The sequence below is a fragment of the Carcharhinus amblyrhynchos genome, chromosome 27 (assembly GCF_965287045.1).
Source record: "Carcharhinus amblyrhynchos chromosome 27, sCarAmb.v2.hapA, whole genome shotgun sequence".
NCBI lineage: Eukaryota > Metazoa > Chordata > Chondrichthyes > Carcharhiniformes > Carcharhinidae > Carcharhinus > Carcharhinus amblyrhynchos.
The window spans coordinates 30,763,454-30,781,131 of NC_137350.1; the positions used below are offsets into that span (position 1 = coordinate 30,763,454).

A 17,678-nucleotide genomic window follows, 5' to 3' on the forward strand; every position below is an offset into this window, starting at 1 on the left:
TGCAATTGATAGCACTATTGATGGCCATTGCCTTGACTGAGATCCGCCATTTTGGCACAGACCCAGAACTGTACCTAGGATCTTTATATTCTGTGCAGTTCAATTAGTCACTGATTAAACTTTCAAAGTGATTGGGGAGAGTTGATTTTTGTTTTCAAAAGTGCTGAGCACCTTTGTATTTCACAATGTTCTTGTTGTAACTGCCTGTGTCATTCCCTATAATCCTTCTGCTGCCAGTGCATTGCCTGCGCTGCCAGGCGAACAGACAGGAAATCGCAGAAGCTCGCAAATCCGATGCACTGCTCGACAGGTGGGTGTAGTGAGTGATGTACTCGGGAGTCTGCAGTCACGGGATTTCAACTGGCTTGCTGGGTTGATGACATCGGCAGAGTTCTCATATTACATCTTTGTTTTTCCTGTTTCCAAAGTTTACACAGTTAACCTGCCTTCCCCTCCTTTTCACCATTCTGCTCTCTGTTCCAATGGATTTGACACCAGTGTGCGCTTCTTACAAGGATTCCAGATACAAGGTTGGTGCAAACTTCACCATTTCACGTGCAGTTGGGCACGTCTGACAGCGGAAATGATCTTACAGTTTTATTTCTGTGAATATTTTGGCTACTTAACGAAAGGGGGAAGAAAGTTACTGAGAAATTAGGTGCGGATAATGTGTTTTCTAGGCTGCATGTTTACTGATTGGCCCTGGTTCAGGTCTTGTAGTGCCTAGACTGTGTTCTGTTTTCGATCAGTCTGTTCGCCTGTGGGAATCAGAGCTCTGTCTGAAGCCTGGTTCTTGGCCCCAGTCTGTCAGTCGGCTGAGTTCGCTGATATTTTTCCAGCCGCTGTGCCAAAAACAAAGGAAAGAAAATAAAGGGGGTAGAGAGAGGGAGGAAGAGAGAAAAGAGTTGTAGCACTGTGGAGGTAATGACAGTGTAATCTCCTGCTTCTCCTTGTTTAATTCCTAAGTGACCAACGTGTGTGTGTTCGATTTTCAATGTAAAAAATAATCATTTATTGTGGGGGTAAGGATGAGAGAAAAGTTTGATGAATGAAAAGATAAGATTTCATTCATCTTCTGGTTTATTTTGTTGAGCTATGGTATATGCTTAATAGAAAGTTTCTGAGATTGCTGTGACTGAGACAGTTTACAAGTGGATCCTTTTAATCTACTTCTTGAGGGAGTGACTGCACTGATTTCAAAGTTTCACGTACCTGATCCCAACTCCAATGTATTTCCAGTATTTTGCATGTAAAATGCCAATAAATTACGATATGAGGGAGACAGGTCTTTTTGGCAAACAGGCTTAGCAAAGCTGGCAGAAGCTGGGGTTTGCTGCTAGATTTGCAATACTTGTCTGCTGGAAGTCAGTGGCATTCATGTAACTCTTGAAATCCAATTTAAAAGCAGTTGTAATCCTTTTTAGTTCTGTTGCAAGTAGGGTGTGTGGGTTGTTTGAATGTATGTTTTGTCTTATTGAGAGTGTGTGATTATAGATAACATCCAGTTGGAATTGCAATTGTTTTACAGTTGCTTCCTCCTTAAGACTGTTGTCACATGCAATTATCCAGCAAAAATCAGGGTTTACTTTACAAAGGCCAAGTGTCTTCTGTCCAAATTATTTGAGGGGAGAGGGGTCATTTTTTCGATTAATGCTTTCAGGTGACATTCCAATCTAGATAATGCAGAAACTACCACTTCAATCTACATTTTTATTTAGCAAGACATTTTTCAGTACTTTTTCCACATTGTTCATGCGCATGAATTTGTCTTTTCTAAGATAGTGGATTTCTGCGTGATTTGTTCTCTCTTGTTCTTTGTACTGCATGATAAAATTGGTCAATTCACCTCTGGAGTAATGATTAGATCACTACAATTGGTCTTAACAAGTGCTTTCCAAACTGAGTCTCGGGACGAGATTTTGGGATTGTCAGCTCTGCGGCAGCAATGTTGGCCGTGGATTTCAGACTGAGTTTTGCTAGCTGCGAGGCTCCTTTAAATCTGTGTGTTTTTTTTCTCTCTGTTAGTGGGGGGATTTGTCTTAACAGTTCACCTCTAAGGCCTGATCCAGCAAAAAGGTTTATTGCCACGAATTTCAGGGCAAACCCAACAACCTTTGACCACACTTAACACCCCATTTGCACCTGGTCAACGCCCCCCCCCCAATTATCACTGTGGGCTTACAATAATTCTGAGACATTAAATGGGGCTACATCAGGAAAAGGTTTGGTAAGCGCCAGAACCCTCTTAGCAGAAAGAGGGCAAATTTAGTCAGGATATCTGCCCCATGATCCCTACCAAAAAGTACACGTGTGGATGTAAGGTAAGATCAGGTGTGGTTCTTTGATCAAATAGCCTAACTATTAGCTCAATCTCCGGATTCACAATTGATGAGGTCCAATGGCAAACTACTACAGAATGATGGTTACCTGTGAAACGCATCAAGAAATAGCAATGTCATTAAAAGAGGGGAAAAGTAACAGGGAAAATGTAAGCAAATCATGGAATTACATGCAAAGAAGGGAGGTCATCTGGCGTTTTGTGTCTGTGTGTACTCTCTGGTAGAACTATCCAAGCAAAGCCCAGTTCCCTGTTCATTCCCCTTGGCCTGCAAATGTTTTCCCTTTATCTTCTGCTGAATCTGCTTCCAACACTATTTCAGGCAGTGCATTCCAAGTCACAATAATTCATCAAGGGAAAAATGTTTCATCATGTCACCTCTGGTTCGTTTGCTAATTCTTAAATCCGTCTCTTCGGTGTGGCACAAAGAAAGCATGTGCACATGCATAATCTTTAAGAATTTGTTCCTGCACTGTGGCACAATGGTTAGCAGTACTGCCTCACAATGCCAGGGACCTGGGTTCAATTCCAGCCTCGGGTGACTCTGTCTGTGTGAAGGTTGCACATTCTCCCCATTTCCTCCAGGTCCTCGGCTTTCCTCCCACACTTCAAAGATGTACAGGTTAGGTGGATTGGCCATGCCAAATTACCCCTTCGTGTCTGGGGCACTAGTAGGGTAAATACTTGGGGTTATGGGGATAGGGTCTGGGTGGGATTGTTTTTGGTGCAGGCTTGATGGGCTGAATGGCTTCCTGCACAGTAGAGATTCAATGATTCTATTAATATATTTATTAGTTATATTTTCACAAATTAAGTGTTAGAAAATTTGACTTTTGAAACATGTAGAAATCACGGGTACGATTTTGTCGCCAGACAACTAGAAATTCCTGCCTGTAGTCAATGGACCACTTGCTGGTCCATAAAATTATCCATCCTCCTTGCTATGACTCCCATGGCGGACAGGACCAGAAAGTTTAGGTCCATGCTCCTCGAGGATAGTAGCAAACATCTGTGAATTCTAAAGCTGGCAAGAATAACAGTCACTGGGTGAGTGGCAAATGATATGCAACCAGGTGTTTGTTACCCATTGTTCAGAGTCTCCAAACCAAGCTAAATACATCTTCCATTCGCCTGGTATAAAGTGTGAACTATTTCTTCAAAGAACACTAACAGACAGAAATGCACAGCTTACCAAAACAGGTCATCCAGGACCACCGTACCTGTTAGGGTCCAGGCTTGCTGGGTTACCAAGGATGGAGGCAGAAATATCTCATACCAAAGTGATGGGTCTACTGCTCCAGGCCCCTCAGTAAGTCTATTAAAAATGTTTCCCTGGAATACTGAGGGTGGCACAGTGGTTAGCACTGCTGCCTCAGAGCTCCAAGGACCCTAGTTCAATTCTTGGCTTGGGTCCCTGTCTGTACAGAGTCTGCACGTTCTCCCCGTGTCTGCATGAGTTTCCTCTGGGTTTCCTCCCACAGTCCAAAAGACATGCTGGTTAGGTGTATTGGCTATGCTGAATTCTCTCTCAGTGTACCTGAACAGGCACCAGAGTGTGGCAACTAGGGGATTTTCACAGTAACCTAATTGCAATGTTCATGTCAGTCTACTTGTGACTAATAAATAAACTTTGATTTACTTTTGTGGAGTTGTCTGTATTGTTGTGTCTGTCACTAAGGGCCAGCTACTTCCCATCACTTGTTGCATAATTTTGGGAGTCAGCTCACCCAAAGAAACACAGCTGACCATCCTTAACTCAATGAGGATAGTTGTCTCTACGTTAACAACTAATGAGTATTTGTTGGAATGTTATCACCTGGTTATGCTGGCTCCTATTTCCTAGATACCAAGCACTCCTACTTCTGTTCTGGTTGTACTTGAATTAGATTTCATCATTCGGGCCAGTTACAAAGCTGGGTTAACCCCAACACACTGTAATGGTGTCATGCACAATGTACAATTTTGTACAATGCATTCTGAGCATAGGATCACAAACCTAATCAAGTTTGTAGCTATACTGTTGCTTTACATCTGCAAACATTGAAACTCAAACTGACTTATTGTGGTAGTTTTTTGGATTCTGGTTTTGACTAGCTCGGGAGCAAAAGGTATATTTTAAACTATTTTTGGAATGAGATTTCAGATCATTTTAGTACTGTTGGAATACCAAAATGCTTTGGAGCCTTACTTTGGCTAAGTTATTTGAGTCATGATGCATGCTTGAGCCTCCTTTCAAAAATCTACAAGCCAGCTAGCTGGCTGTTGCTGTAAATCTTAATGCCTTTGAGATTTGCTGTAAAAACAGGACATGAGGCTTTTGTTCAAAATGTACTGTAGACCAGGCCTCGCATGTTAAGTCTGTCAGAATTCCAGCTTTAGTATTTCTCTCTCTTTCCCATATCTGATAAGACTGTGCTTATTTTTTTCCCAAAAGAAGTGACAGAGCATGAATCCAGCCTGCTAACTGGAATGTTGACAGTATTTTCTATTAAGGTCAGATTGCTGAGTGCTAGCTCTCTCCAACATAAACACCGGTTCACTTCAGTTCAGCAGACAACTTTGCAGATGCTCATCTGGTTCTGAGTGATTTTCATAAGAAAAAGAAAAGCTTGACTTTGATATATTTGGGTAATTTATTGTTTTTTTTAGAAGAGGGGGCAAACAGTTTTTAAATATTCCTGGGATCCACATCTGGAAGTAATTTTCTGCATTCCAAAAGGATTACCACATGCTTTGTGATGAATTGGATTTGACTGATTGTTCAGACTGACAGGTTTGAATAATGTTGAGAGAGAAAAGTATTTACAGTTTTTAATGGCTTTGAACTGTACCAAGAGATCCAAACCAGAGAGAATTTATCACTGATGTTGGTACATTTATAATTCAGATAAAACTTTATTCAGACAATGCAGTGCATGTTTCCTCTTCGGGCAGGGTGTGTTGCAGTGGAAATTACTGTTAACTCTTAATTTCTGAAAATATTTTCGATGCTTCAAGGCCTCACAACAAAAAGAATTTTAGTTTTGCTTTTATTAACTATAATGTATATTTTTGTTTCTCAAAGTTTATTGAACAGTAAAACATTTAATGACTGTTATGGTAGATTTTAGTGTGAGTGCATAAATACTTTGTCAATTAGCAGCAGCACCAACATCTCCCCTGCCCTTCCACCTTTTCTTAAACTAATGCAGGAATAAAGTTTCCTTTCCCTTCTTGAGCCAGGGCAAAAAAGGAATGGGATTGGAATTATATTCTTAAAACGATTTGGCTAGGTGGCATGGTGTCCTTGCCTCTGGTTCTTCCGATGGGCAGGTTTGAATATGAGCTACAGCTTGGACTAGTTTTGACAAATCAGGTCAGGGGCAAGAGTGAATTTCAACCCATCCTTTGAAGTGCTGCCTGCAGCCTTTGTTTTACTTTCTGTATGGGATTGGAATAGGGCTGGTGCTAGAAAAGTAAACATACTATAGAAATTGGTAAACATGGTGAGTTGGTTGAAAAAAGGTTTAAGTAGGATTGATTCAATGAACGGCTGCCCAATTCTTTACTGAAGGTTGGTGCTTTTGGAATGTTTTGAAATTAGGGAATAATGCATCACACACAGCATTAAGGTTCTTGGCTTAAGTACTAGCTGTTATTGATTTGTCAATTGCTTGTTGGTACAAGGTAAGCAGCTGCCCTAAGTGGCCAGTATTCACTATGTACATAGCAAACAGAAGGCTTCCTGTATGGGGATGGACTGAAGTGTTGTGTTTTATCAATGGATTTGTTTCATTCAGTGAATGTTCAAATAAATAATATTGATATTCTAAGTCTACTTTTCATGCAGCACTAATGCTGTTAATGGAACAAGTTTACTTTTCCATCCCTCAACGTGAAATGAAAAAAATTCTATGATTACTTATTTTGTGAAGTTCCCAACCCCAGTTCCATCTGATTACCTTTCAGATAACAAATAGCATTTACCTGCACCTTTTAATGTGGGAAAAATGGCTAAAAGAGCTTCCTGGAAGTGAAATCAAAGAACACTGAAGAAAGAAATATGAGGAGCGGTGAGGATAAACTTTGCCCAGGGAGGCAGGCTTTAAAAGCACTCTATATGGTGGTAAGGTGGAGGGGTTTAGGGAAGGAATTATGGAATATGGAGCCTAAATAGTTCAAAGACTATTAGTGGGGCAAAGGGAGGGAGTGAGGGTGGGGAAATCCAAATGGACCAGAGCTAGAACAGTAGAAAGTTTGGGTGGGTTGTAATGTTGGTGGATGATTCAGAGTTGGGAAGGAGTGAAACCATCTGAAGGGATTTAAGGTCAAGCTGTTAATGAATTTGAGGTATTGTAAGTCAACACATAAGGGCTAATAGGTAATCAGAATTTGGTGCATGATAAGGGCAGCAGAGGTTTAAATAAGCAAATGCTTACAATAATTGGAGAATAGGAGAGCATCAGAATAGATGAGTCTGGAGGTAAAAAAAAATCAAGGATGAATGTTTCAGTAAAAGGTGGGCTGAGGTAGGATGGACCTGTTTTGTTATGGAGATTAAATAGGCACTTTTGTGATTGAGAAGATACACAGAGTTGGAACTTCAGTTTGGGGTTGTAATCGGATGCTGAGATTGCAGACGTTCAGGTTCAGCTTGGGGCGGGGTGGGGGGAGAGATTCATAGAATCATAGAACCCCTACAGTGCAGAAGGAAACCCACCAAGGTTCAGCTCATCGAGTCTGCACCAACTCTCCAACAGAGTGTCTTACCAGGCCCTATCCCTGTAACCCCATGTATTTATCCTGGTAAGGGGCAATTGAAACCGGAGGAAACAGCGAGAATGTGCAACCTCCACACAGACAGTCACCCAAAGCTGGAATCGAACCTGGGTTCCTAGCGCTGTGAGGCAGCAGTGCTAACCGTTGGCCATCCTGTTGCCCCAGTACACATTGAATAGGTAACTGAGACAATGCCATGGACATGAGATAGAGTTGTGGGGGGACGATGATACTTTGGACATTTGAAAAGTTAGAGGGGGTGAGGAAGGATGCTGCAATGCAGTCACAAATAATTGTCATAAGTAACTTTAATTAAGGCCACTTCTATGCTTTGGCAAGGGTACAAACCTGATAGAGATTCAGACAGGTATCTGCAGGAGGGGTGAATAAAGATGTGGGAAACGACTTCAGTAATTTCAATAATCTGCTAGATGAAAGCAAGATAAATGTAATTGCCATTATGAAAAATTTACCTTCAAGCAATCTGCTATTGTAGTGAAATGTGTACAAGAAACTGCACAATGAAGACTTGTGCATAATTTTCCATAACCCTATCTGAATCCTTTTTAATGGACTTATCATGTTTATCAGTTTGCTGTTACAGCACCAGCCCTTTTTCAACCCCATGCAGAAAGTAAAGCTATTAATTTAGCAGGAATTTGCTGTCTCTCATTTTACTATTTTTGATGTGTTGCTTTGAATTTTGTATGTATAGAAACACGACTGTTCTTTTCAAAATTTGATGCCTCCTATTTTAAAATTCATAATTTCTCCTAATCAGAGTGAGTTTCTTGAATATTAAAGAATATTCACTGCGCAAGTCTCTCATGAAGTACCAAGTACTTGATATGTTCCATGTGGTTTTTATGTTTACATAATGTATTCTTTAGGCAGCTGCATTTTGTAAATCTCTGACCCAGTGATATCCATTTCTTGCATCCAAGGGATTCAGCTCTGGTTTCTGGAAACCCCAGTGGACGATATCCACTTCTCAGCATCCTTATTGATTATCCTTGGTTTACTTGTTGGCAGACTGTCAGCTCTTGTTCATTTTTGTTCCGGCTTTCTTGCGAACTCCAGACATTGCCGTGGTTTTACTAACCCCGGACAAAACTCAACAAAGAATCTCACAAAAGAGAAAAGAAGGTTAATAAGAAATGCAGTCCTTAATCAGAATGAAAGCAGATAAAATACATCACCAATAATAATGCAGCCTTCAGTTATTCCCTTGGCAGAATGCATGAGGCTTAATCTTCTCAATATCTTCATCTCAAAAATAGACACCTTCTGAGCTAAACAGAAGTTTCCATGAACTTTTATGTTTTTTAATCACTTGCATGGGATATGCAAAATAAGCAAATCTCTTGGACATACTGAAGCATAACCTCATTCACATTGTCAATCATTAAAAAGTAACATTGGATAGTATTAAATATATCAATGCTCCTTAAATTTCACCATTATTCACTTTATAATGAAACTTAAGGAAACGAGGAAAACCAGTGAATTTGAGGCAATTTAGTTTGTGGAGACTTATTTAAGACACTAAATTTTGAACCTCAAGCTTAATACTTGATTGCAGGGTTGTGGGTAGAGTAAAATTGCTTTTTGAAGCCACATTTGATTAAACTTTACTGTTGAAAGTGGAATTTTCTTGCAAAAGGGTTTGTGTCGAGCATAATAAGCTTTAAAGAGTTCCAACTTCACAAAATATGAACACAGCTGACTTTAGTGCAGCCAACATATTAGAATGCTGTAGAGAGAAGCAATAATAACAAAGCATAAGGTTAGCCAGATAACCGAGAGAGTTTTGGGATTGTTATTCCTTATCTAGGTTAATGTGAAGACCAAAGCCATTGTCCTTGGTCCTTGTTGCAAACTATGTTCCCAAGTTACCAATTCTGTCCCTTTCCCTCAGCAAGTTCCTGGGGCAATCGTAGTGTCAGATTTAGCCCTGAAGTGAGCTCCTGACCTCGTATCTGTGCCATCACTAATGCAGGCTAATGATTATTACCATCTCTGTAACTTTTCCTAGTTCTGCCCGTGCCTAAGCTTATCTGCTAAAATCTCATCCATACCTTTATTACCTTCAGGCTTCACTATTCCAACTCACTCCTGGCTAGCTTCTCACGTTCTACCCTCCATAAACTTGAGGTCATCCAAAACTCTTTATCTGTATCATTATTTGCACCAACTCCCACTTAAGCTTCAATTTTAAAATTCTCATCCTTGTTTTCAAATTCCTCCATGGCTTCACTCCTTCTTATCTCTATTCTCCTCCAGCCCTCAAACTCTCCATGTTTTCTGGCCTTTTGAGCATCTTGTATTTGAAACACTCCAATATTGTTGATGTGCCTTTGATTGTCCAAGCCTTTTAGCTCTGGAATACTCTCCCTACACCTCTCCATTTCGTTATCTCACTTTCCTCCTTTAAGATATTCTTTAAGTTCTACTTCTTTGGCCAAGCTTTAGTCATCTGACCTAACATCTCCATAAGTGGCTTGATGCCATATTTTGTTTTAAAATGCCCATGTGAAGTATTTGGTTGCTTTCTGTTACGTTAACGGCATTATAAAATAAGTTATTGAGTTGTTGTATAATTGCTATTCAGTGACGCCTGCTGGAAGAAAACTGTAGCTAGTGATCCAGCGAAAACAGGATTAAACTTGGCTGCAATGGCCTTCATAGGCTTGTTGTCCAGGCTTGAAGCTTGAATGGCTGCTTGGGAGATGTATAGGAGTGATACTATTATCCAAGTCAGATATCAAAACATTGTGAATTAGAAGTATGTGTTCAGATTATCCACGTCCTTTATTTTGCTGTATTTTCAAGTGAAATATAGGTCAAAGTTAAAGAGATGAAGTGGGAAGTGCTGCCTATGGCTTGTTGCCAGTCCTCTCTGGGATCAATTTGGGATTGGAATTTATTTTCATGTTATAGCAGTTACTTAGGGGAGGGGCTGTATGCATTGCCAAAATTGAAAAAATATCTTTCAGTACTGCATTTACATTAGTGTCTGGAATGAGTCCAGTGCATCTAGGTGCGGACACTACTGAGGTCAGAACTAAGTTTGGCTGAATTTACAGAATGGGCCTTAACAATGTGTTTGTGCAGGCATACATTTCAGCTGGACTTCTTTGGCATTCCTTGTAGTCTGAAACTAAATGGTGTAGATTGATGGAGGTGTTCATTCTGAACTTGGGGATTTACACTTGGATAAAACAATGCTTCAATGCCCAAGTCATTTGGATATAGAACAGTGACTGTAGCAATGAGTTTCTGGCTTTGAAGTGTATGCGGGATTAATATGAACATGATACTGTTTGATTTACTCCAGGTTCATATTCCTATTAAAATTGCTCATGAAAACTAGTAAGTGCATGGAAGGGAGGATTTAGTAACATTTTTGTTGGACTTGACAATTTTTGAGATTTGTGGTCTGTAATTCGTCCACAAAATTGACCACTGCTTGGTGAATGAGCATTATGTACTGTATATTAAGCTGCAGAAAATTTTTTGCTTGCCCACTTGTTGTTCAGAAAGGTTTTTCCAAATTCTTAAAATGCGCTATGCAGCCACCAAAGAACAATTGTGAAACACAAGACAAACAAACTAAAATCAACGTTGATCAACAAGCAACGAATCAAACAAACTTAAGGAAAAATACAAAATGCACAAACTTTTGCAACAGAAGTATGTAATACCATAGAAAGCATTATTTCTGGTTATATCACAACTTGGTATGGCTCCTGCTCTGCCCAAGACTGCAAGGAACTACAAAAGGTTGTGAATGTAGCCCAACCCATCACGCAAACCACCTTCCCATCCATTGACTCTGTCTACATTTCCCACTGCCTCAGCAAAACAGCCAGCATAATTAAGGACCCCATGCACCCCGGACATTCTCTCTTCTGCCTTCTTCCTTGGGGGAAAAAGATACAAAAGTCTGAGGTCACATACCAACTGACTCACAAACAGCTTATTTCCTGCTGCCTTCAGACTTTTGAATGGACTTACCTTGCATTAAGTTGACCTTTCTCTGCACCCTAGTTATGACTATAACACCACATTATGCACTCTCTTTCCTTCTCGACGAATGATATGTTTTGTCTATATAGCACGCAAGAAACAATACTTTTCACTGTATGTTAATACATGTGACAATAATAAATCAAATCAAAATGTTATGCAAAATTATTTTGTGTAGTGCTTCATTCTAATGTGCAGGTACATGGCATTGCAGAATCAATCCCACAATCGCTCCCAGCTCTCCAGCAGGTTCACTTCCTCCCCGCTACGCCAAGTCGAAAGTCAAATTATCCATTAGCAATTTTTCCACTCCCTGTTTGAGTTTTCAAGACCCAATTATTGTCGACTAGGCACACATTAATGATTACATTCCATATATCTTCAAGAATTTGTGTTTGTTCTGTTCTCTTTCTTTTTAACAGAAAGTGGACTCTCTCAAACCTCCTGCTTGGTTGTTAACATTAAAACAATTTGCCCGGCTCCCATATTTCTACATCTCAACAGCAGCCATCTATTTCTATAAGCAACTGTGAAATGGTGTTAAAATTGCCATTCCAACCTCAGTGAATTTCTGTTTGAGCTTCTCTCTCATGGCAACTAGATCACATGGGCATGTCTCTGAACAGAGTCGTTTATTATGACTTTACTTTCCCCTTTTCAAGATGTTCCGATTCACCTGAAGTTAAAGGGAACATTTTAAAACATGTTCCCTTGTGTGTTCAGTGTTCGTCACACAATTTCTAAATAACAGTGTGTAGATCTTAGAATCCCTATAGTGCAGAAGGAGGCCATTCAGCCCATTGAGCCTGCACCGACAGCAGTCCCACCCAAGCCCAATCCTGTAACCCCTCGCATTTACCTGCTAATCCCCCTGACACTAAGGGACAATTTAGCATGGCCCATCCACCTAACCTGCACATCTTTGGCGTGTGGGAAGATACCAGAGCACCTAGAGGAAACCCACACTGACACGGGGAGAATGTACAAATTCCATTCAGTCACCTGAGACCAGAATTGAACCTGGGTGCTGTGAGGCAGCAGGGCTAACCACTATGTCACCCAGCTCTGTCTCAATGCTTCCGTTTTGTTATTTCAGACTCGGACTTGGTGCTATGTTAAGACATTTCAGAGAAAAAGACCCATCTTAAGTGCAGAAAGCACTCAATTACTTGTGATACTGACTGCCTATGTACATTTGTTTTCATATGCCAACATGAGTTTAGTTCTCTGCTTTATCCCTTTTCAAAACCAAAACTGAGCTGCAAAATTGAGCATTCATGTTTTCTTTCATATTTATCAAAGAACAATTTGTACTAAGGGCTCCTGAATAACAGTCTCTGTGGAGTGGGCAATGGGGTGGCACGCTGACACAGTGGTTAGCATTGCTGCCTCAACACCAGGGACCCCGGGTTCGATTCCCACCATTATCTGTGCGGAGTCTGCACATTCCCCCTGTGTCTGCGTGGGTTTCTCCGGGTGCTCCAGTTTCTTCCCACAGTCCGAAAGACATGCTGGTTAGGTGCATTGATCGTGCTAAATTCTCCTTCAGTTACCCAAACGGGCCCCGAGTGTGGCAACTAGGGGATTTTCACATTAACTTCATTGCAGTGTTAATGTAAGCCTACTTGTGACACTAATAAATAAACTTTAAACTGATGTGGTTGAATATCCTGCCGTTTTGCAGGATGTATGTGACAAGTGACTGTTAAAGCTCAACAAATTCTAGATGGGCATCCCTTCTCAATGGGTGGAAGGTTGGCAATTCAACCAAGTAACGTTCTAACAGTTTCCATGTGTGCAATATGGTATGAATGCAGTTAAGTATTTTTCAACGTCCAGTTTTAAAATCTGCATTTTTATCAACTGCCCCACTGACCTAACTGGTAAATGCACTCCCTGATGTTATATTGTGCCATTTAGATCAAAAGGTCCCAGGTTTGATCTTCAGTCTGTCCTTAATTAGCTGACATCATCTGGGGCAACAGCTTTGGAATCTGCAAGTAGCCTTGAGCATCTCTGGTTTGGATGTGGGAAGAAATCAGCCAGCACTTCCACTCTTGACTCTTATTATAAAGTGTTCCCGAGCGTAACCAGATAAGTTACATTTTTACAGAAACTTTTCATATAATAAATGTCTCAAGGCAGCAGCAAAGACAGACCATGGGCAGTAGTAAAATTGGGCAATGTATTGAACAAGGTTGGAAGGATTCCATATCTAATGCACCACCTCTTTATGCCAATATATTTAGCAGATACATTCAGGAAATCACCAAGAACTGAGGGTTTCAAGGCAAGTTGCATGGTGGCAGGCCTGATTACATTGGCAATCCTGTGTTTGAGCTAGGTGCTGGCAGGACTAGGACCTGATATGTTATAATTTTGCTTCACACCAGCTGCTATCTTGGTCAACATGGCATCTTTTTTTCCCACTTCACTTGGAAAAGTATTTTTAAATCTTTTCTTTAGCACAAGTAATTAGCCATATTCCATTTGTCATAGATATTTAGCTAAAGTGAGGTTTCTGTGGTTTGTGTTGCAGGGAGGTACGTACATCTGGTGTACTGGATGTTTCCACCACTTTATAAAGCAAACCACACTTTTTTTTAACATAAATCAGGTAGTAAAACTGTTAGTGTATGAAAATCTTCCGTTTTGGGAACTATATCCTATTGTGTATTATTTTTAGTGCTGATGACGTTCAGATGATTATGAGTCAGATGCATGCAGTGCTGGAGAAATGTTATGAACTTATAAATTACCATATGTATTCTGGACCATGCTGAATTCACCAAGCTCAGCAAAGACAATGGCAGGCAACACTAGAATTATCTTCGATGCTTGTGAATCGAGGAAAGATAAATCAATCGGAGCTCCTGTTCAAGTCATTTATTCAGTCACCCTGACCTGAAAGTGCAGTAGTACAAACTGGATCTGTCTTGGCTCAGATGTCCCTGTGGTTAAGCTGTCTGCTGCCACTCGGTGTCAAGATTTACACTTAAATGAGGTTCTGGATTTTGACCAAGGAATTTTGATGAAGCAACAAGGAAGTGGGAACAATAGAATGTGTTTTTACAAGGTGCCTTAGTAACCTGAGGATGCCCAAAGAGTAGCAACTGATCCTACTTTTAAGAACATAAGAACATAAGAAATAGGAGCAGGAGTAGGCCATCTGGCCCTTCGAGCCTGCCCCGCCATTCAATAAGATCATGGCTGATCTGTCGTGGCTCAGTTCCACTTTCCCGCCCTCTCCCCATAACCCTTAATCCCCTCTCTTATCAAAAACCCATCAACCCGCTTCTTAAAAATATTTAGCGAGGCAGCCTCCACCACTTCAACGGGCAGAGAATTCCAGAGATTCACCACCCTTTGAGTGAAGAAGTTCTTCCTCAACTCCGTTCTGAACTGCCCCCCCCTTTATCTTGAGGCTGTGCCCCCTAGTCCTACTGTCTTTTTTGAGCGGGAAGAGTCTTTCCACCTCTATCCTATCCATCCCATTCATCATCTTATACGTCTCAATGAGATCTCCCCTCATTCTTCTAAACTCTAACGAGTACAAGCCTAGTTTATTCAGCCTCTCCTCATAGCTCAACCCCCTCAACTCCGGTATCAGCCTAGTAAACCTCCTCTGCACTCCCTCCAAGGCCAAAATATCCTTGCGCAGGTGCGGCGCCCAAAACTGCACACAGTACTCCAGCTGCGGCCTCACCAATGCCCTATACAGCTGCAGCAAGACCTCCCTACTCTTATATTCAATCCCCCTCGCTATGAAGGCCAGCATCCCATTCGCCTTCCTGACCACCTGCTGCACCTGCAGGCTGGGTTTTTGCGACTCATGCACAAGGACCCCGAGGTCCCTCTGCACCGTCGCCTGCTGCAGTTTTTCGCCACGTAAGTAATAGTCCTTCCTACCATTCTTCCTACCAAAGTGGACCACCTCACACTTGCCAACATTAAATTCCATTTGCCATTTCCTGGCCCATTCGCCCAGCCTATCTAGATCCTTCTGCAGACTCTCCACACCCTCCGCACAATTTGCCTTTCCCCCAATCTTGGTGTCATCAGCAAATTTCGACACCCTACACTCGGTTCCCTCCTCCAGATCATCTATATAAATGGTAAATAGCTGAGGCCCCAGCACCGACCCCTGGGGCACCCCACTAGTCACCAACCGCCAATCCGAATAGCACCCATTGACCCCCACTCTCTGCCTCCTATTTGACAACCAATCCTCTATCCACGCTAACACCCTACCCCCAACTCCATGTCCTCTGACCTTCTGCAGTAACCTCTTGTGAGGTACCTTATCAAACGCCTTCTGAAAATCCAGAAAGACCACATCCACCGGCTCTCCTCTATCCACCGCCCTAGACACATCCTCATAGAACTCCAGTAAATTGGTCAGACACGACTTCCCTTTAATGAAACCGTGTTGCGTCTGTCCTATCAAGCAATTCCCTTCAAGATGCCTCGCAATTTCCTCCTTAATGACGGATTCTAACATTTTACCTACCACAGACGTTAAACTAACCGGCCTGTAATTCCCCGCCTTTTGCCTGGCACCCTTCTTAAACAACGGCGTAACATTAGCCGTTTTCCAATCCTCCGGCACTTCCCCGGAATCCAGCGACGTCTGGAAAATAACCACCAAGGCATCCACTATCACCTCCGCCATTTCTTTCAGAACCCTCGGATGCATTCCATCCGGTCCTGGGGACTTGTCCACAATCAGCCCCTCCAGTCTGTCGCGCACCACCTCTGTAGTAACAGTAATGTCATTAAGACCCTCCAGTCCTACCACCTTTCCATCGCTAACACCCGGCAAATTATTCACGTCCTCCTCCGTGAAGACAGAAACAAAAAAGTTATTCAAGACCTTAGCCATATCCCCATCCCCTACCACTAGGTCCCCTTTCTCATCCGCTAAGGGACCAACGTTCACCCTAGCCAGCCTCTTCCTTTTTATATATTTATAAAAACTCTTGCTATCCTTTTTTATATTAAGTGCTAGCCCAGCTTCATAGCTTCTTCTACCCTCCTTTATCAACTTTTTTGTCAATCTTTGTTGACATTTAAACCTTTCCCAATCCTCTTCTCGCCCACTGCTCTTAGCTACTCTAAATTCCTCCGCTTTTAATTTAACACTTTCCTTCACCTCCTTCGTTATCCACGGCTTATTACCTCTCTTCCTACTGTCCTTTTTAACCATCGGAATAAATTTCTGCTGAGCACCAAGAAAGATCTCCTTAAAGATCCTCCACTGCTCCTCAGCAGACCTACCTTCCAACGCGCTCCCCCAGTCCACATTCGCCAATTCTTCTCTCATCCTACCATACTCCCCTCTATTCAAACAAAGGACACGTGTCCGGGAACCCACTTTCTCCTCCTCCATCTGCAACAGAAACTCCACCATACAATGATCACTCTCTCCAAGAGGATCCTTCACCTCAAGGTCCCTAATTCTACCCGCCTCATTACATAGCACCAGATCCAAGATAGCTCGCTCCCTCGTCGGCTCCAACACACACTGTTCCAGGAAACTATCCCGGCAGCATTCCAAGAACTCCTCCTCGAGCCCACCTCGTCCAAAATGGGTCGACCAATCAATATGCAGATTGAAATCCCCCATAACTACTGCCGTCCCATTCCTGCACGCCGCACTTATTTGCGCGTTAACAGCCCGCCCCAGCTCCAGATCATTATTCGGGGGCCTATAGACGACACCCACCAGCGTCTTCCTCCCTTTGCTGTTCCTAATCTCCACCCACAACGATTCCACTTTCTGCTCTTTGGCTCCGATATCATCCCTTGCTACCACCTTGATGCTGTCCTTAATCAGCAGAGCTACGCCACCCCCTCTTTCCTCCTGCCTATCCTTCCTAAACACTTGATAGCCCTGTACATTCATCTCCCAGTCCCTGTCACCTTGCAGCCACGTCTCTGTAATGGCCACCAGATCGTATCCATTTTAGTCGATCTGCGCCACCAGCTCATCCACTTTATTCCGAATGCTTCGTGCATTCAGATAAAGCGCTTTCATCCCAGCCTTCTTCTGGACCCTATTTGCCGTAACGCCACCACTTGGGACATCCTCAGCCTCTTCCCTTACCTGTACCCTATCCTTAACTGTAGACCTCCTAACATCACCTACCCTCGCACCCTCCCCCCCCCTAATTAGTTTAAAGCCCTGTCTACAGTTCTCTTTACTCGATTCGCCAGCACTCTGGTCCCAGCACGATTCAGACCAACCCCATCCCGCCCGAACAAGTCCCACCTACCCCAATACTGGTGCCAATGCCCCATAAATTCGATCTCATTCCTCCCACACCAATCTCTGAGCCACCCATTCACTTCCTTTATCCTGTCAACCCTACGCCCGTCTGCACTCGGTTCAGGCAGTAGCCCAGAGAAGACCACCTTGTCGGTTCTACTTTTTAATTCCATTCCCAGCTTCTCATACTCCCTCCCCAGATCCTCAGTCCGCACTTTGCCTACGTCGCTGGCACCCACATGTACCACCACAACTGGGTTCTCACCCTCCCACTCCAGGTTCCTC

At 42.4% G+C, this 17,678-nt stretch overlaps 1 protein-coding gene across 7 annotated transcripts in view; it reads left to right on the forward strand.

Moving 5' to 3' along the window:
• The window catches only part of raraa (retinoic acid receptor, alpha a), a 575,761-nt gene that overhangs the window by 268,760 nt on the left and 289,323 nt on the right, over positions 1-17,678 (forward strand). The window contains exon 1 of one of the 7 annotated variants that reach the window (XM_080213774.1): positions 392-530. The exons of 5 other annotated variants lie outside the window; for them this stretch is intronic. The gene's annotated coding sequence lies outside the window, so the exon portion shown is untranslated. Of the gene's footprint in view, positions 1-391; positions 531-17,678 lie in introns of those variants that run through there. One more of the 7 variants, XM_080213770.1, reaches the window with a different exon arrangement.